This window comes from Bos grunniens, chromosome 7 (genome assembly GCF_055505025.1).
Source record: "Bos grunniens cultivar Pamir isolate PY7600 chromosome 7, Bosgru_T2T1.0, whole genome shotgun sequence".
Classification (NCBI taxonomy): Eukaryota; Metazoa; Chordata; class Mammalia; order Artiodactyla; family Bovidae; genus Bos; species Bos grunniens.
This window is the reverse complement of record NC_141171.1, coordinates 107782439-107803999: the sequence shown is the minus strand read 5'-3', so window position 1 is coordinate 107803999 and position 21561 is coordinate 107782439. Positions and strand designations below refer to the sequence as shown.

General features: G+C 42.6%; 1 long non-coding RNA gene across 7 annotated transcripts in view; it reads left to right on the top strand.

The window, feature by feature from the left end:
• The first annotated feature begins 369 nt into the window (after positions 1 to 369).
• Positions 370 to 21561, top strand: part of LOC147370086 (uncharacterized) — a 37086-nt gene continuing 15894 nt past the window's right edge. For 2 of the 7 annotated variants that reach the window (XR_015168389.1, XR_015168390.1), the window contains exons 1-3: positions 910 to 1195; positions 4212 to 4347; positions 9413 to 9781. This is a non-coding gene — a long non-coding RNA (uncharacterized LOC147370086). Of the gene's footprint in view, positions 742 to 909; positions 1196 to 2235; positions 2368 to 4211; positions 4348 to 9412; positions 9782 to 21561 lie in introns of those variants that run through there. The other 5 variants (XR_015168393.1, XR_015168392.1, XR_015168391.1 and 2 more) reach the window with 4 other exon arrangements.

Here is a 21561-nt window from a genome sequence, read left to right as displayed (position 1 = left end):
AAAGAAATGCACAAGAAGTCGTTTGAAAATAATAAAGACAAACTAAGAAACACTAGGGTTTTTTTTTCCCCCACGCAGCAAAGAGAGGTGGAATTGTGGGCTAAAATTGACCACGGTTGTTCTCTGAGATTTTTAGAAATCAGAGATCTTCCAGAGAAAGCCAGCCCGCCCGTGGAAGCAGAGCACCGGCCGGAGCGTCCCGCTCTTCCAACCTTCCTACAATTCCTGGCCCCGCGCGCTCTCAGGAGCATTAGCCCCGGGCCTGTGTCTCGCGCACGAGCCGGGTCGACACACGCCCGAAAGTGGGCGGTCCCGGCGGGGGTCGGCCCGGCCCCAACCACAGAGCGGCGGAGCCTCCGGCGTCCTAGAGCGGCCGCGGGCAGCCGGCGCTGGGCCGGGGTCCTGGGGCTAGTCTCGCGGGTCCTGAGCTCCGCCGCCCGCTTCCGGTCCTGGAAGATGCCGGCCGTCTTTCGCTCGGGGGCGCTGGCCCCGAGTCCTCTCGTCAGGTGGCGACGCCCAGGCGGGGCGGCTTCCTCTGAGGAGTCGGGTTCCGCCTGTTAGGCCCCCGCGGCCTCCGCCTCGAGCCTCCTCCAGCCGCGGAGACGAGCTTGTCTGCGGCGGGCCGGCGGGCGGAGGGCGCGCCTGTGGGCCGCCGCGTGGGTAACGAGGCCCCGCGCCCAGGAGGGCCGGCTCCCGGGCCGGGCGCGCTCCCTCTCGTGTCGCCTGACTTCGGGCGGCCTGGTGAGCCTTCCCGAGTTTTCTGAACGTGAACGTGAAGTCGCTCAGTCGTGTCCGACTTTTTGCGACCCCATGGACTGTAGCCTATCAGGCTCCTCTGTCCATGGGATTTTCCAGGCAAGAGTACTGGAGTGGGTTGCCATTGCCTTCCCCAAGGGATCTTCCCAACCCAGGGATCGAACCCGGGTCTCCCGCATCGTAGACAAACGCTTTACTGTCTGAGCCGCCAGGGAAGTTTTCTAGACCCCTCAATACCGGCTTCCATACGTAGCGGGCTTTGTGAGAAAGAACTGAAAAAATAGGTGTGGACGTGAGTCAGTGCTGTTTACTTCTTGACCGCTTCCTGTGGGCCTGGTATTATTAACCGCTAAACACGGAAACACTTCTTTTCAGTAAATGCTTGGAGATTGCGTGCTGTGCGGCAATCAACACTGCAAGGCGCCTGCAATGCTGCGAGGTGAGAACACTCACCCCTTGGTGAGGAAAACTGTCAGGGCGCGCCCTTCTGAAGCTTATTTGAAGATGAGCGGGTGGTTGGCATATGAAAGACGAAGTGTGTTAGTCACTCAGTCGTGTCCGGACTCTTTGCGACCCTGTGGACTGTAGCCCACAAGGCTCTTCTGCCCATGGAGTTCTCCAGGCAAGAATACTGGAGTGGGTCGCCATGCCCTTCTCCATATGAAAGAGGAAACGGCAACAGATTCTAAATAATTAACCCCCAAAACACATAATTTTAATTATGGCGTTGAGGATTTATAGCAGGGAGATTCCTATGGGACGGAGGTGGAGATGGGGAAGAGACCTGAAAGGTGAGGAAGCATCAGCCAGATTCTGCTAGTATTGCACGCCTAGGGATGAGTAACTGTGAGGATTGACGCTGGAAGGATTTGCAAAGCACCAACAGTGGGCTTTACTCCTGTTTTCTCTTCCTCTTTTATGTCTTTCCCGTCTCCATGGTAAAAGGCGATGAAGCGGGCAGCTGATTTTGGCCCTGATCGGTTTTTACTTATACTAAAGCACCACGCAGTTTCTGTCTCCTGTTGGATCAAAACAAGATGTTTTTGAGAAGCCAAATAAAACAGTATCCTGTCTCTGGTTTCTCATTGCCTTCAAATGCCATCAGCCAACGTGCCCACCTAGTCCTCAGTTAACCCTACTCAGTTCCAGCTTTTGCTCTGCTGCATCTTCCGCTGTTTTCTTCAGTTGATGTTGGCTTCCTTTGGAGTCGAGTCTTCATCTCAAATTTTTCTAATCTAAAAGCTGTTCAAAGCATTACACATTATGAAGCAGTTGTGTTCTTATTGGGACACTGATTCCTGGTATCTGAAATATTTAACTGTAGAAAATGTTTATCCTTTAACCACTGTTTGCTAGCACAATAGAACAATACTATTTTATATAGTTGCAATTATTGATATAGGCACACTTTATGTGTAAGAATTCTATCCAAGTCCAACATATAAATTGTTTACTGTGCCTGGATTCCTTTTTTCCCCACTCCGGAACTTTTCACCTCGGAGTCCTCCACCCCAGAGGCCAGCCAAGAGTTCCAGAACCATTTGAGACTTCCAGGATGGAGGCTGGCTCACCTCATCCCACCATCTACTTTCCTGCCTGACTGGATGTTGTGTATATATCTTATTCTTTAATTTCCTTTGTTTATTGCAGCTCACAGTACCATAATTCTACTTTAGGCATCTTCTCTATGGTCATAAGTTTTATTTGTGAACTAAAAGAGATCTGATTGTAAGATAGCATAGTCACAATACTGTAGGATGTTAATACTAGGTGGTGTCAGCTAGCATAGCCAACTGTTCCTCCTCTCTGCTTCCACAGTATCCAGTGAATATGTCCAAGACCGGATTATCACATTATGACTAGTTTTTTGCATTATTCTCCACTCACTAATTAAACTTCCCTACTGACAGACTGAGTCTTTCTTTGGTAGAAACCAAAATTTGTATTTTTCTTACTGTTCAAGTAATATAATGACCAATAGAAAAAATTAGAAATTCCAGGTAAGCAAAGCAAAACAAAGCAGAAGGAAATAAAATTCACCCATGATTTCATCATTCAGGGCCGACAGTTTTATGCATTATGTAAATATACTGCACACACATTACATACAGAGGCAATCACACTTTTTCTTAATAAAAATGGAATCACACAAGTTTAGCCCTTTGTAATCTTTTTTGCTTAACAATATGTGATAACTTTTTTCTCTTGATTCACTTTTTCAAGAGTTTTTTTCAGCCTCAGAGTTATTGATAGTTGGGCCAGATAATTCTTTGGGGAGAGAAGGGAAGGCAGGGCTTCTCTATTTTAAGGTGTTGAGCAGCATCACTTTTACCCACTAGATATTCCTCACTTTGGCGTGACTAGCAAAAATGTCTCCAGACATCGACAAATATCCCCGCTGTTGCTAAGTCGCTTCAGTCGTGTCGGACTTTGTGCGACCCCACAGACGGCAGCCCACCAGGCTCCGCCATCTCTGGGATCCTCCAGGCAAGAACACTGGAGTGGGTTGCCATTTCCTTCTCCAATGCATGAAAGTGAAAAGTGAAAGGGAAGTCACTCAGTCGTGTCCGACTCCTAGCGACCCCATGGACTGCAGCTACCAGGCTCCTCTGTATCCCTAGGGGGACAAAATCAGTTAATTTATATAATCATATGTTATAGCATATAATGTTAATCATTTTTCATGACACCTGTCTACCAACTATTAGAAATCAATAGTAAATGCTTTTCAAATTTTTTTGTTGTTGTTGTCTGCACCTTATGGCTTTCGGGGATCTTAGTTCCCTGCCCAGGGATTGAACCAAGGCTCCGGCAGTGAAAGCCCTGAGTCCTAACCACTGGACCACCAGGAAATTCCTGTAAATGCTTTTCTTTTGCTTTTCACAGTTTGCTTTAGAAATAGTTAGCATCAAATGAATACTAGAAATTTTTAAAACATTAGATGTTTTAAATTCTTTATTAAACTGCAGTAATGCCACCAGACTCATGAATTTTTTCTCATCTTAAAATGTGCCTTCTTTTTAACTCTCAAGTTTGTTATTGTTCAAAATTTAAAAGGTGACTTTGAATGACTAAAGCCGAAGTTATCTCAAAGCAAAGCTATCGTAGCATTGTGAGAAAAGCATTAGAACTTCATAGCCTTTGAGAGGAGTGAATTGCCAAATGAGTGATCTTGATAAAGGTTTCATGCACAGATATAATGCATTTGATGATTATTGTCATTGTAACCTCTTCTAGATTTTTCCTTTTCAAAAGATTTTTAAAAGCATTCTTAAACTAAAAATTTATTAACATCTCTCAAAGGCTATTTTAAAAATTCAAGGGAAGTTTTGGAATCTGTTACATAGTTTAAAAGTTTGTTATTGTTAAGGATATATAGAACATGCACATTGCATAAAATATAAACATGCAGTTTAATGAATGACTACAATTTGAACATCGTGTAATCAATTCAGGTAAAGCGGCAGATCACTGGCGAAACTCAAAGAGTACCCTACTTCCAGGCCCATTCCCAACCAGCTCTTCTGAAGTGTAGTCCACTCCTGGCATTTGTGGGAGTGTCACGGGGTTGCTTCTTGTCAGTCTTACTCTGTAAGTATCAATCTGTTTGCATTAGTTTAGCTCTGCTTGTTTTTGAAGTTACATAAATGGAATCACACAGTAATCCTTCAGAGTGTAGTCTTTTTAGAACGGCGTTATGTTCATGAGATATCTCTGTGTCATTGCTTACACTATAATGTATTTATTTGCATTGTTGCATTGTTTTACATGCTGTAAATTTATCATTACCCTTGACAGACATTTAATTGTTTCTGGGTTTTGGCCGATGAGCATTCTTATACATGTCTGCTGGAACGTGTATGTCCACATTCCTAATGAGTATATATCTAGAAATTGAATGGCTGCTTCATGGAGAACACATTCTTCAACCTAATGGCGTAACAAGTTGTCTTCCAGAGTGGTTCTATCAGTTTGTACCCCCACCGGCAGTGTATGAGACTTCCCAATTCTTTATCCTCACTGACACTTGGGGTTTTTTAGTCTTTCTAATATTTAGCCATTCCAGTGGGTTTGTAGCAGTATTAATTTCTTTTTTTCTTTTGACTTGAAGACTATCACACTGCTTGAAGTAAGTCAGACAAAGCCAAATATCACAAATATCATTTACATGTGGATTCTTTGAAAAATGATACAAATAAACTTATTTATAAAACAGACACAGTCAATAAACTTATGGTTAGAAAAACAGAAAGGTGAGGGAGGGATAAATTAGGACCTTGAGATTAACAGATACACACTGCTATATACAAAATGGATTAACAGCAAGGACCTACCATGCAGCACAGCGAACTCTATCCTGTCTTCTAACAACCCGCTGCCGCCTCCCTGGAGCGGCTTTAATTCCTGAGCCGCAGTGAGGTAGAGCACCATTCCACACGTTCGTGAGAAATGTGATCTTTAACAATCTGCTCAAGCTTCTGGCCTGCTCGTCCACTGTTTTCCTTCGGTCTTCTTTTTAATATTTTATAGAAGTATTTTCTCCATCTTATTTATGTTTCACTCTGTGACTTGCTTCTGTACTTTTTAATGCTTAATATTTTAAAATAGTTTGTATTAGGAATATATCTTATATATAGCATTTAATTCGATTTTGTTTTACAATCCTTTTGAGAGTCATTTTGTTTTCATAGGTAAATGTATTGATATGATAGATATCCCTTCTGTTTTCTAGCTTTTATTTTTTTTTACTAAATATGCACCATATACTTTTATATTTGTATTTTGTATTTTGTACATGTGTTTCTCCTGAATATGTGAAAAAAATTAGTACTCTCAGTTGCTTTAAGCTCAAAGTTACCATAACTTTATATAACATACTTTATTCTCTATTTCTTTAAAAAAAAGATATTAGTATACATAATTAAAAAATTTTTATATATATATATTTATATCACCACCATGAATAGTATCCAGTTTCTGCTTCCTACCCTCTAAAACCTAATTTCAATTAACTGCATTATTTTTCTATTTTTTCTAATGTTTGCTTTTATATCTTGAAATGTGGTTTTACAATGATGACTTGATCTGTCAGCTTTAAAACATACCTTTACAACTTCATCTGTAACACAGCAAATCAACAGCTTACACACATCCCATCTTTGCACCTGCTTCTCCTTTCCTCTTTTTTAATTATATTATGTCTACATTGTCACAATTCATAAACTTTACATTATATTCCATAACCATAATTTTCATGGTGGTTTTCATCTTAAATTAAATGGATTCACTGCTTTCCTCCAGCACTGTTGGAAATATTACTAGCTCCACAGTGTTGTTAAGAAGATCAAGTGAAAATACTGAGTCAACATCCATTAAACTTAACTGAGGGTTTGCATGCCCTGTGCCAAGTGCCTGAAAATATAGAGGGCAACACTGTTTCCTCTGCCTTTAGGGCACTCCATGTCTATGGAATACACAAACCATTTCAATGCAGTGTGATGAGAGCTATGTCAGACATGAGAACGATGTGCTCCAGACATGGGGATGGGGCAGAGAGAGGATTCCTGGAAGAGTGGTAACTGGGTTGCATCATGGAGGATGAATACGATAGGGCCTCCTGAGGACAGGGTGAAAAGCATTCCTGGCTTGCTGCTGCTGCTGCTGCTAAGTCGCTTCAGTCGTGTCTGACTCTGTGCGACCCTGCAGACGGCAGCCCATGAGGCTCCCCTGTCCCTGGGATTCTCCAAGCAAGAACACTGGAGTGGGTTGCCATTTCCTTCTCCAATGCAGGAAAGTGGAAAGTGAAAGTGAAGTGGCTCAGTCGTGTCTGACTCTAAGCGACCCCATAGACTGCAGCCCACCAAGCTCCTCCGTCCATGGGATTTTCCAGACAAGAGTACTGCAGTGGGGTGCCATTGCTTTCTCCGATTCCTGGCCTAGGAAACAGCAAAGGCAGAGGCCTGAGAAAGAATCCAAGGTCAGGGATTTGTAGGAACTCTGAATGTTCGAATGTGAGCTCAGCGATTAGGTGAGGACAGGAGAAGGGATGGGGCTGCAGAGATAAGCAGAGGGAGTGCCGAGGCCTGCGTGGGGTCACTATGGCGTCTTAAGAAGTGACCAGATCTGCCTTTCTGAGGAACACAGGCAGCAGGGAAGGAGGTAATTCGATAAGACTGGGCCAGAAGAAGGAGATTAGTTGGAAAGTCATCTTGGTCATAACCAGGTGATTCTTGGTGAGACTGATTTCGAGGTTTTAAATGTTTCATGAGACTGAAAATAAACTAGAATAAGGTTGGTGCAGCCAAACAGCTTCGCTAGGTTGCTGACCGCCCATGAGAGATTATTTTAAGAGTGAGTTATCCAGGCTCTGACAAATCGGCTGAAATTGGCAGGATTCTGATAGTATTATTTGGGGACTGGGTCATATCCTTCCATGTAAGGGGTGTGGTGAAGTTTTGTCTACAAGGAATTTAAATTCAAATGGGGGGAAAACTACCCTTTTTCTGGTAGCAGAGTCAGTTCGGAATGGACTGACTGAATTGAATTGAATTGAAAGCAATTCTGGCCCTGCTGCTGCTGCTAAGTCACTTCAGTCGTGTCTGACTCAGTGCGACCCCTGAGCAAGTTGTAACTACCTCATTGTATATCCTTTTTTAAAATCCCTAAGTATGCATAAAAATTTGTTAAAACTGACAGTCTGGACTCTACACCATGGGGGAAATCAGGAAATGCTCTTCCTGTGCTGCAGAAAGAGACCCAAAGGGGTTTGCAGTATACCTCCTCCTTGAGACCAGTCTGCAGTAAGCCATGCCCAGCCAAGTCATCAGTGTGATCTTAAAGAAGACACAGCAGCATTCAAACCTTAGCAAGGGCGAGAACCCTGTGGACCTGCTCAGGAGACCACAGGGCAGAATCCTGGGAGGTCTCAGAAGCAGCTCGAAGATAATTTGACAAGATGATTTCTGGGGGTTAGTCAGAATTGAGACTATTATAGTTTGTGTACTAAGAAAAAGGTGTTTCCTTCTTGTATAGCCGCAGGCTGGTGTGATCTTGGACAATGAGGTCACATGGTAATCCGGGAAACAAGGATAAGGCCAAACTAAGGCAGTGGTATGAGGGCAGCGAGAGTGACAGGAAATAGTGAGGACAGAAAGTCAGGATGCGGTAACATTGCAGCCTGGGCTAGAGATAAATATTTGAAACTCATAGAGATGAAAGTTGAGGCTGTGGGCATAGATAATATTGCCATGGAGAGACTGTTGAGAAAGAATTTTGTAAATGGTAAATCATTGTTGAAATGTTAGCGATTAATTTCACACACTATCAGAGTGGTTTCATTACTTTATAAGCATGTGTCACATATGTATATTCAGTATAAATTATATCCATGTATATGTTTTAAAAGAACATTTTACCTTTCTTCATATACTAAACTAATAGGGACAAAAGTCTTCAGTGAGTTCATCAGAGCTGTTGGTACCTTTAGTTTCCACTAGAGCAGTATCTCAGCCCTGGTGCGGTTAATCACTTGCTCTGGGGTCAGGTAATTCTTTACTCTGGGGGACGGGTCGGTGCACTACAGGCTGTCTAGAGGCAGCCTTGGCCTCTCTAACCACTAAACACGCTCACTGCTAGTAGCAGCCACCCTCGTCCACCCGTGTGGCAAATAAACATGCCCCAGATATTGCCAAATGGCCCTTGTGGGCGAAATCAGGCCTGTTTGGGCACAACCCTGGGAATGTATATATCCAACGAACTTCATGAGTGAGAAATAGGAGAGTGAGGTTTTGTAAAATAACAGATTCTTTAATGTGGTCCTTCATTCATTCTAGCTGTCAGTTCATTCAGTCATTTCAGTCGCTCAGTCACGTCCAACTCTTTGCGACCCCATGAATTGCAGAACGCCAGGCCTCCCTGAACATCACCAACTCCTGGAGTTCACCAAAACTCATGTGCATCAAGTCGATGATGCCATCCAGCCATCTCATCCTCTGTTGTCCCCTTCTACTCCTGCCCCCAATCCCTCCTAGCATCAGAGTCTTTTCCAATGAGTCAACTCTTCGCATGAGTTGGCCAGAGTACTGGAGTTTCAGCTTTAGCATCATTCCTTCCAAAGAAATCCCAGGGCTGATCTCCTTCAGAATGGACTGGTTGGACTCCTTGCAGTCCAAGGGACTCTCAAGAGTCTTCTCCAACACCACAGTTCAAAAGCATCAATTCTTTGGCACTCAGCCTTCTTCATAGTCCAACTCTCACATCTGTACTTTTTTCTAATTGCATATGTTCTGTGTACAAGGCTCAGGCATTCATAAAATCAAAGCTGTGTTTCCCACAGAACATATCAAAGACAGCCTCAGTAGAACAATTAATTTGCATCAAACCAATTTGGAAACTTGTCAGTATCCATATGAAATGTACATGGAAGTACAGACTAGACACACTGCATCCATGGCTCCCCGTGGTTTCAGGCTCTCTTAGTCAATAAGGGCCCAGCAGGAGATCACGGAGAAGGAGGACAGTGCGAGCAGGGTAATATCAACTACTCTAGCTACTACAAGGCTGTCTTGGGTTGGTTGAGGGTTACTTCTTTTCTGAAAGTGGTACACTCCCTTTACAAGTCACTCCCTGCATCCCTTTGGGTAAAGACTGATAATAGCTTCTTACAGAATAAAGAAGAACACTACAAGGAATAAAACATTAAGGACTGTATAAGGTTTGTGCGTATAAGGATTCAAAAATGCTCCGACTTCGACGGACTGCGCAGAAGCCTGGTGGAGAAGAGCTACCCCTCACCCAAGGTCAGGGGTTGTGACGGCACAGGAGCGGCCTAGAGGAGCTACCCCACGCGCGAGGTGAGGGGTGGCGGCTGAGACGAGATACCACACGCCAGAGGTCAGGGCAGTGGCCAAGAGGAGCAACCCCACGTCCAACAAACAGTGGCTCTGCGGGCACAGGAGGGACTAGAGGAGCTACTCCATGTTCAAGGTCAGGAGGGGCAGCCATGAAGAGATAGCCCACGTCCAAGGTAAGAGAAACCCAAGTAAGATGGTAGGTGTTGCAAGAGAGCATCAGAGGGCAGACACACTGAAACCATACTCACAGAAAACTAGTCAATCTAATCACACGGACCACAGCCTTGTCTAACTCAATGAAACTAAGTCATGCCATGTGGGGCCACCCAAAATGGGAGGGTCATGGTGGAGAGGTCTGACAGAATGTGGTCCACTGGAGAAGGGGATGGCAAACCACTTCAGTATTCTTGCCTTGAGAACCCCATGAACAGTATGAAAAGACAAAATGATAGGATACTGAAAGAGGAATTCCCGAGGTCAGTACGTGCCCAATGTGCTACTGGAGATCAGTGGAGAAATAACTCCAGAAAGAATGAAGGGATGGAGCCAAAGCAAAAACAATACCCAGCTGTGGATGTGACTGGTGATAGAAGCAAGGTCCGATGCTGTAAAGAGCAATATTGCATAGGAACCTGGAATGTCAGGTCCATGAATGAAGGCAAATTGGAAGTGGTCAAACAAGAGATAGCAAGAGTGAATGTTGACATTCTAGGAATCAGTGAACTGAAATGGACTGGAATGGGTGAATTTAACTCAGATGACCATTATATCTACTACTGTGGGCAGGAATCCCTTAGAAGAAATGGAGTAGCCATCATGGTCAACAAATGAGTCTGAAATGCAGTACTTGGATGCAATCTCAAAAATGACAGAATGACCTCTGTTCATTTCCAAGGCAAACCATTCAATATCACAGTAATCCAAGTCTATGCCCCAACCAGTAATGCTGAAGAAGCTGAAGTTGAACAGTTCTGTGAAGACTACAAGATCTTTTAGAACTAACACCCAAAAAAGATGCCCTTTTCATTATAGGGGACTGGAATGCAAAAGTAGGAAGTCAAGAAACACCTGGAGTAACAGGCAAATTTGGCCTTGGAATATGGAATGTAGCAGGGCAAAAGCTAATAGAGTATTGCCAAGAAAATGCACTGGTCATAGCAAACACCCTCTTCCAACAACACAAGAGAAGACTCTACACGTGGACATCACCAGATGGTCAACACCGAAATCAGATTGACTATATTCTTTGCAGCCAAAGATAGAGAAGCTCTATACAGTCAGCAAAAACAAGACCAGGAGCTGACTGTGGCTCAGACCATGAACTCCTTATTGCCAAATTCAGACTTAAATTGAAGAAAGTAGGGAAAACCACTAGACCATTCAGGTGTGACCTAAATCAAACCCCTTATGATTATGCAGTGGAAGTGAGAAATAGATTTAAGGGACTAGATCTGATAGACAGAGTGCCTGATGAACTATGGACTGAGGTTCGTGACATTGTACAGGAGACAGGGATCAAGACCATCCCCATGGAAAAGAAATGCAAAAAAGCAAAATGACTGTCTGAGGAGGCCTTACAAATAGCTGTGAAAAGAAGAGACACGAAAAGCAGAGGAGAAAAGGAAAGACATAAGCATCTGAATGCAGAGTTCCAAAGAATAGCAAGGAGAGATAAGAAAGCCTTCCTCAGCGATCAATGCAAAGAAATAGAGGAAAACAACAGAATGGGAAAGACTAGAGATCTCTTCAAGAAAATTAGAGATACCAAGGGAACATTTCATGCAAAGATGTGCTCAATAAAGGACAGAAATGGTGTGGACCTAACAAAATCAAAAGATACAAAGAAGAGGTGGCAAGAATACACAGAAGAACTATACAAAAAACATCTTCATGATCCAGATAATCACGATGGTGTGATCACTGACCTAGAGCCGGACATCCTGGAATGTGAAGTCAAGTGGGCCTTAGAAAGCATCACTACGAACAAAGCTAGTGGAGGTGATGGAATTCCAGTTGAGCTATTTCAAGTCCTAAAAGATGATGCTGTGAAAGTGCTGCACTCAATATGCCAGCAAATTTGGAAAACTCAGCAGTGGCCACAGACTGGAAAAGGTCAGTTTTCATTCCAATCCCAAAGAAAGGCAATACCAAAGAATGCTCAAACTACCGCACAATTGCACTCATCTCACATGCTAGTAAAGTAATGCTCAAAATTTTCTAAGCCAGGCTTCAGCAGTACGTGAACCATGAACTTCCAGATTTTCAAGCTGGTTTTAGAAAAGGCAGAGGAACCAGAGATCAAATTGCCAACATCCGCTGGATCATGGAAAAAGGAAGAGAGTTCCAGAAAAACATCTATTTCTGCTATATTGACTATGCCAAAGCCTTTGACTGTGTGGATCACAATCAACTGTGGAAAATTCTGAAAGAGATGGGAATACCAGACCACCTGACCTGCCTCTTGAGAAACCTATATGCAGGTCAGGAAGCAACAGTTAGAACTGGACATGGAGCAACAGACTGGTTCCATATAGGAAAAGGAGTACATCAAGGTGTATATTGTCACCCTGCTTATTTAACTTATACTCAGAGTACATCATGTGAAATGCTGGGCTGGAAGAAGCACAAACTGGAATCAAGATTGCTGGGAGAAATATCAATAACCTCAGATATGCAGATGATACCACCCTTATGCAGAAAGTGAAGAGGAACTAAAGAGCCTCTTGATGAAAGTGAAAGAGGAGAGTGAAAAAGTTGGCTTAAAGTTCAACATTCAGAAAACGAAGATCATGGCATCTGGTCCCATCACTTCATGGCAGATATTTCGGGAAACAGTGGAAACAGTGTCAGACTTATTTTGGGGGCTCCAGAATCACTGCAGATGGTGATTGCAGCCATGAAATTAAAAGACACTTACTCCTTGGAAGGAAAGTTATGACCAATCTAGATACCATGTTCAAAAGCAGAGACATTACTTTGCCAACAAAGGTCTGTCTAGTCAAGGCTGTGGTGTTTCCAGTGGTCATGTATGGATGTGAGAGTTGGACTGTGAAGAAGGCTGAGCGCCAAAGAATTGATGCTTTTGAACTGTGGTGTTGGAGAAGACTCTTAAGAGTCCCTTGGACTGCAAGGAGATCCAACCAGTCCATCCTAAAGGAGATCAATCCTGGGTGTTCATTGGAAGGACTGATGCTAAAGCTGAAACTCCAATCCTTTGGCCACCTCATGAGAAGAGTTGACTCATTTGAAAAGACTCTGATGCTGGGAGGGATTGGGAGCAGGAAGAGAAGGGGACAACAGAGGATGAGATGGCTGGATGGCATCACCGACTCGATGGACATGAGTTTATAGTGAGCTCCAGGAGTTGGTGATGGACAGGGAGACCTGGCGTGCTGCAATTCATGGGGTTGCAAAGAGTCGGACACAACTGAGCAACTGAACTGAACTGAAGGTTTGTGCCCTAGAAGAAGAAAGAAAACATTTTTAGTATGTACAATAACCATGATGGTGTGATCACTCACCTAAATCAGACATCCTGGAGTGTTAAGTCAAGTGGGCCTGAGGAAGCATGACTACATGCAAAGCTAATGGAGGTGATGGAACTCCAGCTGTGCTATTTTAAATCCTAAAAAATGATGCTGTGAAAGTGCTGCTCTCAATATGACAGTGAATCTGGAAACTCAGCAATGGCCATGGCACTGGAAAAGGTCAGTTTTCATTCCAGTCCCAAAGAAAGGCAATGACAAAGAATGTTCAAACTACCACACAATTGCACTCATCTAACATGCTAGCAAAGTAATGCTCAAAATCCTTCAAGCTAGTCTTCAGCAGTATGAGAACTTCTAGATGTACAAACTGGATTTAGAAAAGGCAGAGGAACCAGAGAACAAATTGCCAACATCTATTGGATCATAGATAAAGCAAGAGAATTCCAGAAAGACATCTGCTTCATTGACTATGCTAAAGCTTTTGACTGTGGATCACAGCAAAGTTAGAACTGGACATGGAACAACAGACTGGTTCCAAATTGGGAAAAGAGTACGTCAAGGCTTATATTGTCACCCTGTTTATTTAATTTATATGCTGAGTACATCATGCGAAATGCAGGGATGGATGAAGCACAAGCTGGAATCAAGATTGGCGGGAGAAATATCAATAGCCTCAGATATGCAGATGACACCACCCTTATGGCAGAAAATGAAGAAGAACTAAAGAGCCTCTTGATGAAAGTGAAAGAGGAGAGTGAAAAAGTTGGCTTAAAGCTCAACATTCAGAAAACTAAGATCATGGTATCTGGTCCCATCACTTCATGGCAAATAGAAGGGGAAAAAGCGGAAACAGTGACAGATTTTATCTTCTTGGGCTCCAAAATCACTGCAGAGAATGACTGCAGCCATGAAATAAAAAAAAAAAAAAAAAAGCTAGCTCCTTGGAAGAAAAGCTATGACAAGCCTACAAAGCATATTAAAAAGCAAGACATTACTTTGCCAACAAAGGTCCATATAGTCAAAGCTCTGGTTTTTCCAGTAGTTATGTATGGATGTGAGAGCTGGACAATAAAAAAGGCTGAGCACCAAAGAATTGATGCTTTTCAACTGTGGTGTTGGAGAAGACTCTTGAGAGTCCCTTGGACTGCAAGGAGATCCAACCAGTCCATCCTAAAGGAAACCCTGAATATTCATTGAAAGGACCGATGCTGAAGCTAAATACTTTGGCCACCTGATTTGAAGAGCTGACTCATGGGAAAAGACTCTGAAGCTGGGAAAGATTGAAGGTGGGAGGAGAACGGGATGACAGAGGATGAGATGGCTGGTTCTCATCACTGACTCAACAGACATGAGTTTTAGCAAACTCTGGGAGATAGGGAAGGACAGGGAAGCCTGACATGCTATAGTTCATGGGGTCACAAAGGGTCAGACTTGACTTAGTGACTGAACAACAGCAAATAGAAATGTCAGGTGAAATAAAGAGTGTAAAAAGCCTTTTAAAAATAATCATGAGGGTGTTGAGTGTCACTTCTGTGTTTTGCCTGTAATAGGTTCTTTAGACATTTTCTCTCAATCCTTGTGGTAATCTTATGAGATGAATTTATTATCCTGATTTCTCAGAGAAGGTTCTAAAAAATTCTTCTTCAAAGTCACAGGCCTAGTTACTATGTAATGGAATCAGAATTTTGACCCAGGTTTTCTGACTTCAAAGCTCATCCTACTAAGTGCCATGCTATTCCGTCTACATGTTACCAGTAAATTAACAATCGGGGAAATACGTTCTCTTAGAACGTAGTCTACATGGCTTCCCTGGTGGTCCAGATGGTAAAGAATCTTCCCGCAACGCAGGTAGACCTGGGTTCAATCCCGGTTTTGGGAAGATCCCCTAGAGAAGGGAACTGCAACCCACTCCAATGTTCTTGCCTGGAGAATCTCATGAACAGAGGAGCCTGGGGGGCTACAGTCCATGGGGTCGCAAAGACCTGGACATGACTGAGCAACTAACACTCATTTCAAAGCTCATTGTACTAACTCCCTTGCTGTTCTGTCAATATTTTACCATTAACAATCAGGAGATTATGTTCTCTTAGAATGTAGTTTCAGTTAAGTGATCAGAATGTGTCATAGTTTCAGAGGAGTGATGAAGCTCGATGCGATCATCGATGAAGATCATCTGATCTCGAGAGGTTAAGGAATGAAATGTCAAGGATATAAACATGGCAGTGGCATACCAGCTATTTCATAAGTCTAGTAGTAACAGCTTGGAGATGAGTAGTATTGATTGCTAAAATGTTTTGTTTTATTTTTTTCCTAAAAATTCGGTGTCACACAAAGTCTGACCTTTCTCATTCTGAGATGTGTCCACTACATTATTCCAATAATGATGCCTCAATTCCAGAAGTCTTTCCTATCCTCACAGGAAAAAGAATCTCAGACAAGTTCCCTGAGGCAGAGCGTCTCGTTTGTTTCTGCATTCCAACCACAAAGCCTGGTGCGCTTTGAACCAGACATTGTGATCTGGGTTCCACAGTCTGAGTCTTCCTGTAGGGCGTGTTTATCCTCATTAACAAGCCTGTGACTGTCTTCCAGGTCACCTTGTCCCCGCAGCACAGAAAAAGATATTTATGTCTGCTATCCTCCTAGCTTTTCTTCCTAATAGCTTTGCTACCTATTATTTAAGCACAGACAGGTGCCATTTAATAAAACATTTGTAAGAAGGTTGAGGGAATGTAAAGTTTAACCTTGGATCAGCAACTCTCCAAAGACAGGGACCATTGCAATCACTGGAAACAAAATAATTTCTCTGAGGATAGTAGTAAAAATGTAGAATGAAAACTAATGCCCAGATTCCTGGTGAATAGGTAATGGAATAGGTAACTAAAAGCCATTTTTCCTCCCCATCATAAGCAAAAATCAAGAAGATTTATCTCAGGTCTCATAAGAAAGATGTGGAATTTCCTAAACAGAAGAGCACTGTTCAGCTAACTTAAACTTTGCTTCTTTTCATATGTCTTTCATATTGCATTTTTACTTCCTTCAACTCGCATATTTTATGCTATTAAAATGTGTTTCTTAAAAAACCCTTTACCATAAAAGTCACCATTATTAAATCATAGAACACAATAAATGCTCTTCAAATAATTAGGTCAATAAATGCGGGAAAGAAGGGTGGTAAAGGCTACAGCATAATCCTCTTAGTCAAAAATCAAATACATCTAACTAGCCTGGAGGGGAGGGCGTCAGCAGAACACAAGCTGTCCTTACAAAAGACTAACAATAGTAATAATAATGACGATAATTACAGTAAAGCTCCAATTTGAAAATTTAATTAAATTGGAAGCCAAGGAAAATTGCTAAGTATAGAGCAAATATCTACTATTTCTGGTTTAAACTTTAGAGAGTGAGTTAAAAAGGTATAAAAAGAGTGCTTTACCACAGGACCACAGGGTGACTTCCCTGGCGGCTCAGACGGTAAAGCGTCCGCCTACAGTGCGGGAGAGCCGGGTTCAATCCCTGGGTCGGGAAGATCTCCTGGAGAAGGCAGTGGCACCCCACTCCAGTACTCTTGCCTGGAAAATCCCATGGGCGGAGGAGCCTGGTGGGCTACAGTCCATGGGGTCGCGAAGAGTTGGACATGACTGAGCGGCTTCACGTTCGCTTTACTACAGTACAGATGAGGAAAAGCGACACTTTGAACAAGAGTTCCACGGGGCCTTCCTGACCCAGGGATCAAACCCAGGTCTGCACTGCAGGCAGCTTCTTCACTGTCTGAGCCACCAGGGAAGCTGTAGATTTACTCTTAAGTGTACACAACGTGATTGTGCCGAACTCAAGGAACCTTCGCTTTTACAACGGGGTGGGGGTGGGGCGTGGAGGGGGAAGAGAATATACGCCGCCAAGTGGAAATATTTCACCAAGCATTTGACTGCTTTTCATTGTTGATGCAAAATAACATTTGCATTAAGGCAGCACAGGGCACCTCTAATGACGCTCAGTGGCATCAAGTTATACACAAGGTCCTTGGTTGCCCTCTCACCAGCTTGTTCTTTGAAGGTGAATCTGCTGTCTAAAATAATTTGGCTGTGCGATATTTTTTAAAAATATGCCATCTCTAATCTCTACAATGGAGAAGGCAATGGCACCCCACTCCAGTACTCTTGCCTGGAAAACCCCATGGGCGGAGGAGCCTGGTAGGCTGCAGTCCATGGGGTCGCTAAGAGTTGAACAGGACTGAGCGACTTCACTTTCACTTTTCACTTTCATGCATTGGAGAAGGAAATGGCAACCCACTCCAGTGTTCTTGTCTGGAGCATCCCAGGGACGGGGGAGCCTGGTGGGCTGCTGTCTATGGGGTCGCACAGAGTCGGACACGACTGAAGCGACTTAGCAGCAGCAGCAGCAATCTGTACAAATGTATAAAGTGCAATTTATAATCTTTATTAAGAGACCTGGGTTTGATCCCTGGGTTGGGAAGATCCCCTGGAGGAGGGCATGGCAACCCACTCCAGTATTCTTGCCTGGAGAATCCCATGGACAGAGGAGCCTGGTGGGCTACAGTCCAGGGAGTCACTAAGATTCGGACATGACTGAGCAACTGAACTGAACTGAATTATCTAATATTTGACAATTATTAAAGTCTGATTTGTTCTTTTGAAGAAATATTCAGCAGCCATATTATGAATATTATGTAAACACAAAGGGAAAGTTTTAGAAGAATAAGACAGCATGGCTTACTGATTAAAACAGTGGGCATCTGAACCAGATTGAGTACGTTTTAAAAACACCTGCTTTTTAATAGCTAAATATCTTGATAACCTTTTGGATTCCCAGCTTTCGTAGTTGAGGAATAATGCTAAGTCACTTCAGTCATGTCCAACTCTGTGCGACCCCATAAACGGCAGCCCATCAGGCTCCCCGTCCCTGGGATTCTCCAGGCAAGAACACTGGAGTGGGTTGCCATTTCCTTCTCCAGTGCATGAAAGTGAAAAGTGAAAGTGAAGTCGCTCAGTCCTGTCCGACTCCTATCGACCCCATGGACTGCAGCCTACCAGGCTCCTCTGTCCATGGGATTTTCCAGGCAAGGGTACTGGAGTGGGGTGCCATTGCCTTCTCAGTGAGGAATAATAGAATTGACTTAAAGCTTTTCTGAGACTCAAAAGGATTGTGTCTCATCTATTCTTTTTTTTTTTTAACTTTACAATATTGTACTAGTTTTGCCAAATATCGAAATGAATCCGCCACAGGTATACATGTGTTCCGCATTCTGAACCCTCCTCCCTCCTCCCTCCCCATACCATCCCTCTGGGTCATCCCAGTGCACCAGCCCCAAGCATCCAGTATCGTGCATCGAACCTGGACTGGCAACTTGTTTCATACATGATATTATACATGTTTCAATGCCATTCTCCCAAATCTTCCCACCCTCTCCCTCTCCCACAGAGTCCATAAGACTGTTCTATACATCAGTGTCTCTTTTGCTGTCTCGTACACTGGGTTATTGTTACCATCTTTCTAAATTCCATATATATGCGTTAATATACTGTATTGGTGTTTTTCTTTCTGGCTTACTTCACTCTGTATAGTAGGCTCCAGTTTCATCCACCTCATTAGAACTGATTCAAATTTATTCTTTTTAGTGGCTGAGTAGTACTCCATTGTGTATATGTACCACAGCTTTCTTATCCATTCATCTGCTGGTGGGCATCTAGGTTGCTTCCATGTCCTGGCTATTATAAACAGTGCTGCGATGAACATTGGGGTACACGTGTCTCTTTCCCTTCTGGTTTCCTCAGTGTGTATGCCCAGCAGTGGGATTGCTGGATCATAAGGCAGTTCTATTTCCAGTTTTTTAAGGAATCTCCACACTGTTCTCCATAGTGGCTGTACTAGTTTGCATTCCCACCAACAGTGTAAGAGGGTTCCCTTTTCTCCACACCCTCTCCAGCATTTATTGCTTGTAGACTTTTGGATCGCAGCCATTCTGACTGGTGTGAAATGGTACCTCATAGTGGTTTTGATTTGCATTTCTCTGATAATGAGTGATGTTGAGCATCTTTTCATGTGTTTTTTAGCCATCTGTATGTCTTCTTTGGAGAAATGTCTATTTAGTTCTTTGGCCCATTTTTTGATTGGGTCATTTATTTTTCTGGAGTTGAGCTGTAGGAGTTGCTTGTATATTCTTGAGATTAGTTGTTTGTCAGTTGCTTCATTTGCTATTATTTTCTCCCATTCTGAAGGCTGCCTTTTCACCTTGCTAATAGTTTCCTTAGTTGTGCAGAGGCTTTTAATTTTAATTAGGTCCCCTTTGTTTATTTTTGCTTTTATTTCCAATATTCTGGGAGGTGGGTCATAGAGGATCCTGCTGTGATGTATGTCGGAGAGTGTTTTGCCTATGTTCTCCTCTAGGAGTTTTATAGTTTCTGGTCTTACGTTGAGATCTTTAATCCATTTTGAGTTTATTTTTGTGTATGATGTTAGAAAGTGTTCTAGTTTCATTCTTTTACAAGTGGTTGACCAGTTTTCCTAGCACCACTTGTTAAAGAGATTGTCTTTAATCCATTGTATATTCTTGCCTCCTTTGTCAAAGATAAGGTGTCCATATGTGCGTGGATTTATCTCTGGGCTTTCTATTTTGTTCCATTGATCTATATTTATGTCTTTGTGCCAGTACCATACTGTCTTGATAACTGTGGCTTTGTAGTAGAGCCTGAAGTCAGGTAGGTTGATTCCTCCAGTTCCATTCTTCTTTCTCAAGATCGCTTTGGCTATTCGAGGTTTTTTGTATTTCCATACAAATTGTGAAATTATTTGTTCTAGCTCTGTGAAGAATACTGTTGGTAGCTTGATAGGGATTGCATTGAATCTATAAATTGCTTTGGGTAGTATACTCATTTTCACTATATTGATTCTTCCAATCCATGAACATGGTATATTTCTCCATCTATTAGTGTCCTCTTTGATTTCTTTCACCAGTGTTTTATAGTTTTCTATATATAGGTCTTTAGTTTCTTTAGGTAGATATATTCCTAAGTATTTGTCTCATCTATTCTAAGGAGAATATTTTTCACACATCTCTGATACTGGACTGTGACTTACCATTGAAGGTGTCCTACAATCACAGAGTTGCTGTTGCTTACGAATGTAAACCAGGCCATCAGTGTTCATGTGATTGTCACAGCAGCTGAACTATGTACATTGTAGTAGCACACAATTTGAATTTAATTGCCATTTTAAGTCCCTTATAGTCACACTATGATCAACATGGAAATCAAAGTTATTGTGTATGGAAAAGGCAGACTAACAGAGCAGGAGGACTTACCTGTGATTCTTGCAAACAAATATTTGTCCCTAAAGGAACTCAGTCCTGAATATTCACTGGAAGGACTGATGCTGAAGCTGAAACTTCAATACTTTGGCCACCTGATGCGAAGAGCTTACTCCTTGGAAAAGACCCTGATGCTGGGAAAGATTGAAGGTGGGAGGAGAAGAGGGTGACAGAGGATGAGATGGTTGGATGGCATCACCAATTCGATGGACATGAGTTTGAGTAAACTCTGGGAGTTGGTGATGGACAGGGAGGCCTGGCATGCTGCAGTCCATGGGGTCACAAAGAGTCAGGCATGACTGAGCGACTGAAATGAACTAAACTGAAAGGAAAGACTGCAGTTCCACATAGTCGTGCAAAGCAGCCTTGAAGAGGAGGCTGTGTTATGTTTTGTTGCTGTGAGATGAGCTTGTCATATACCAACCAGTGCCACAGAGGGCAAGAGAAACCATGAAATAGCTTGAAATTGATGAAAGCAATCTCAAAGGAATGAGAGGGTGGTCTGAGCAACTCATGCCTTCTGTAGAGCCATCATCGGTGGTAGAGTCAGTGGGTCAGGAATGCCCTATTGCCTCTAGACAGAGGCTGCCTGACCTCTAGACACACCTGGCTCATTTGAAGGGGAAGGTCCATGTGTTGTCTGTGTAACAATTTAGCAGGCAGTTTTTTTAAGTTCTTTCTTAATTATACATAAGGTAGAGATTCATCTTAAGTCAATAACACTTTAATTCCCATGAAATATGATTTGAGGAAATTTATAATCATATGAAAAGTATTTATTTCCTGAGTTACATATAAGAAAAACAAAATCAAAGACAAACCAAGCAAACAAAAATAAAACCAGACTATAAACTAGGGTGTGTGTATATTTTGCTACAAGAATTTAATAAAGATGGATTTAGAGAAAATGTACACCAAAAAACCTATAATAATAGGTTGGCAGGTGTTAATTAGTATTTTTTTTTTCTTTCTGTTTAATAACTGTTACAAAACTTGCCACTTTCTTATAATTAAAAGATGTTTTTAATTGAAAAAAATGTATTTAATGAACCTAGCAAAAATTTTAAAAAGTCAACAGGTTAAGGGGTATATATAAAGCAAACATAAAGCTCTTTCCGATCCAAGACTCCACTTTTGTCTT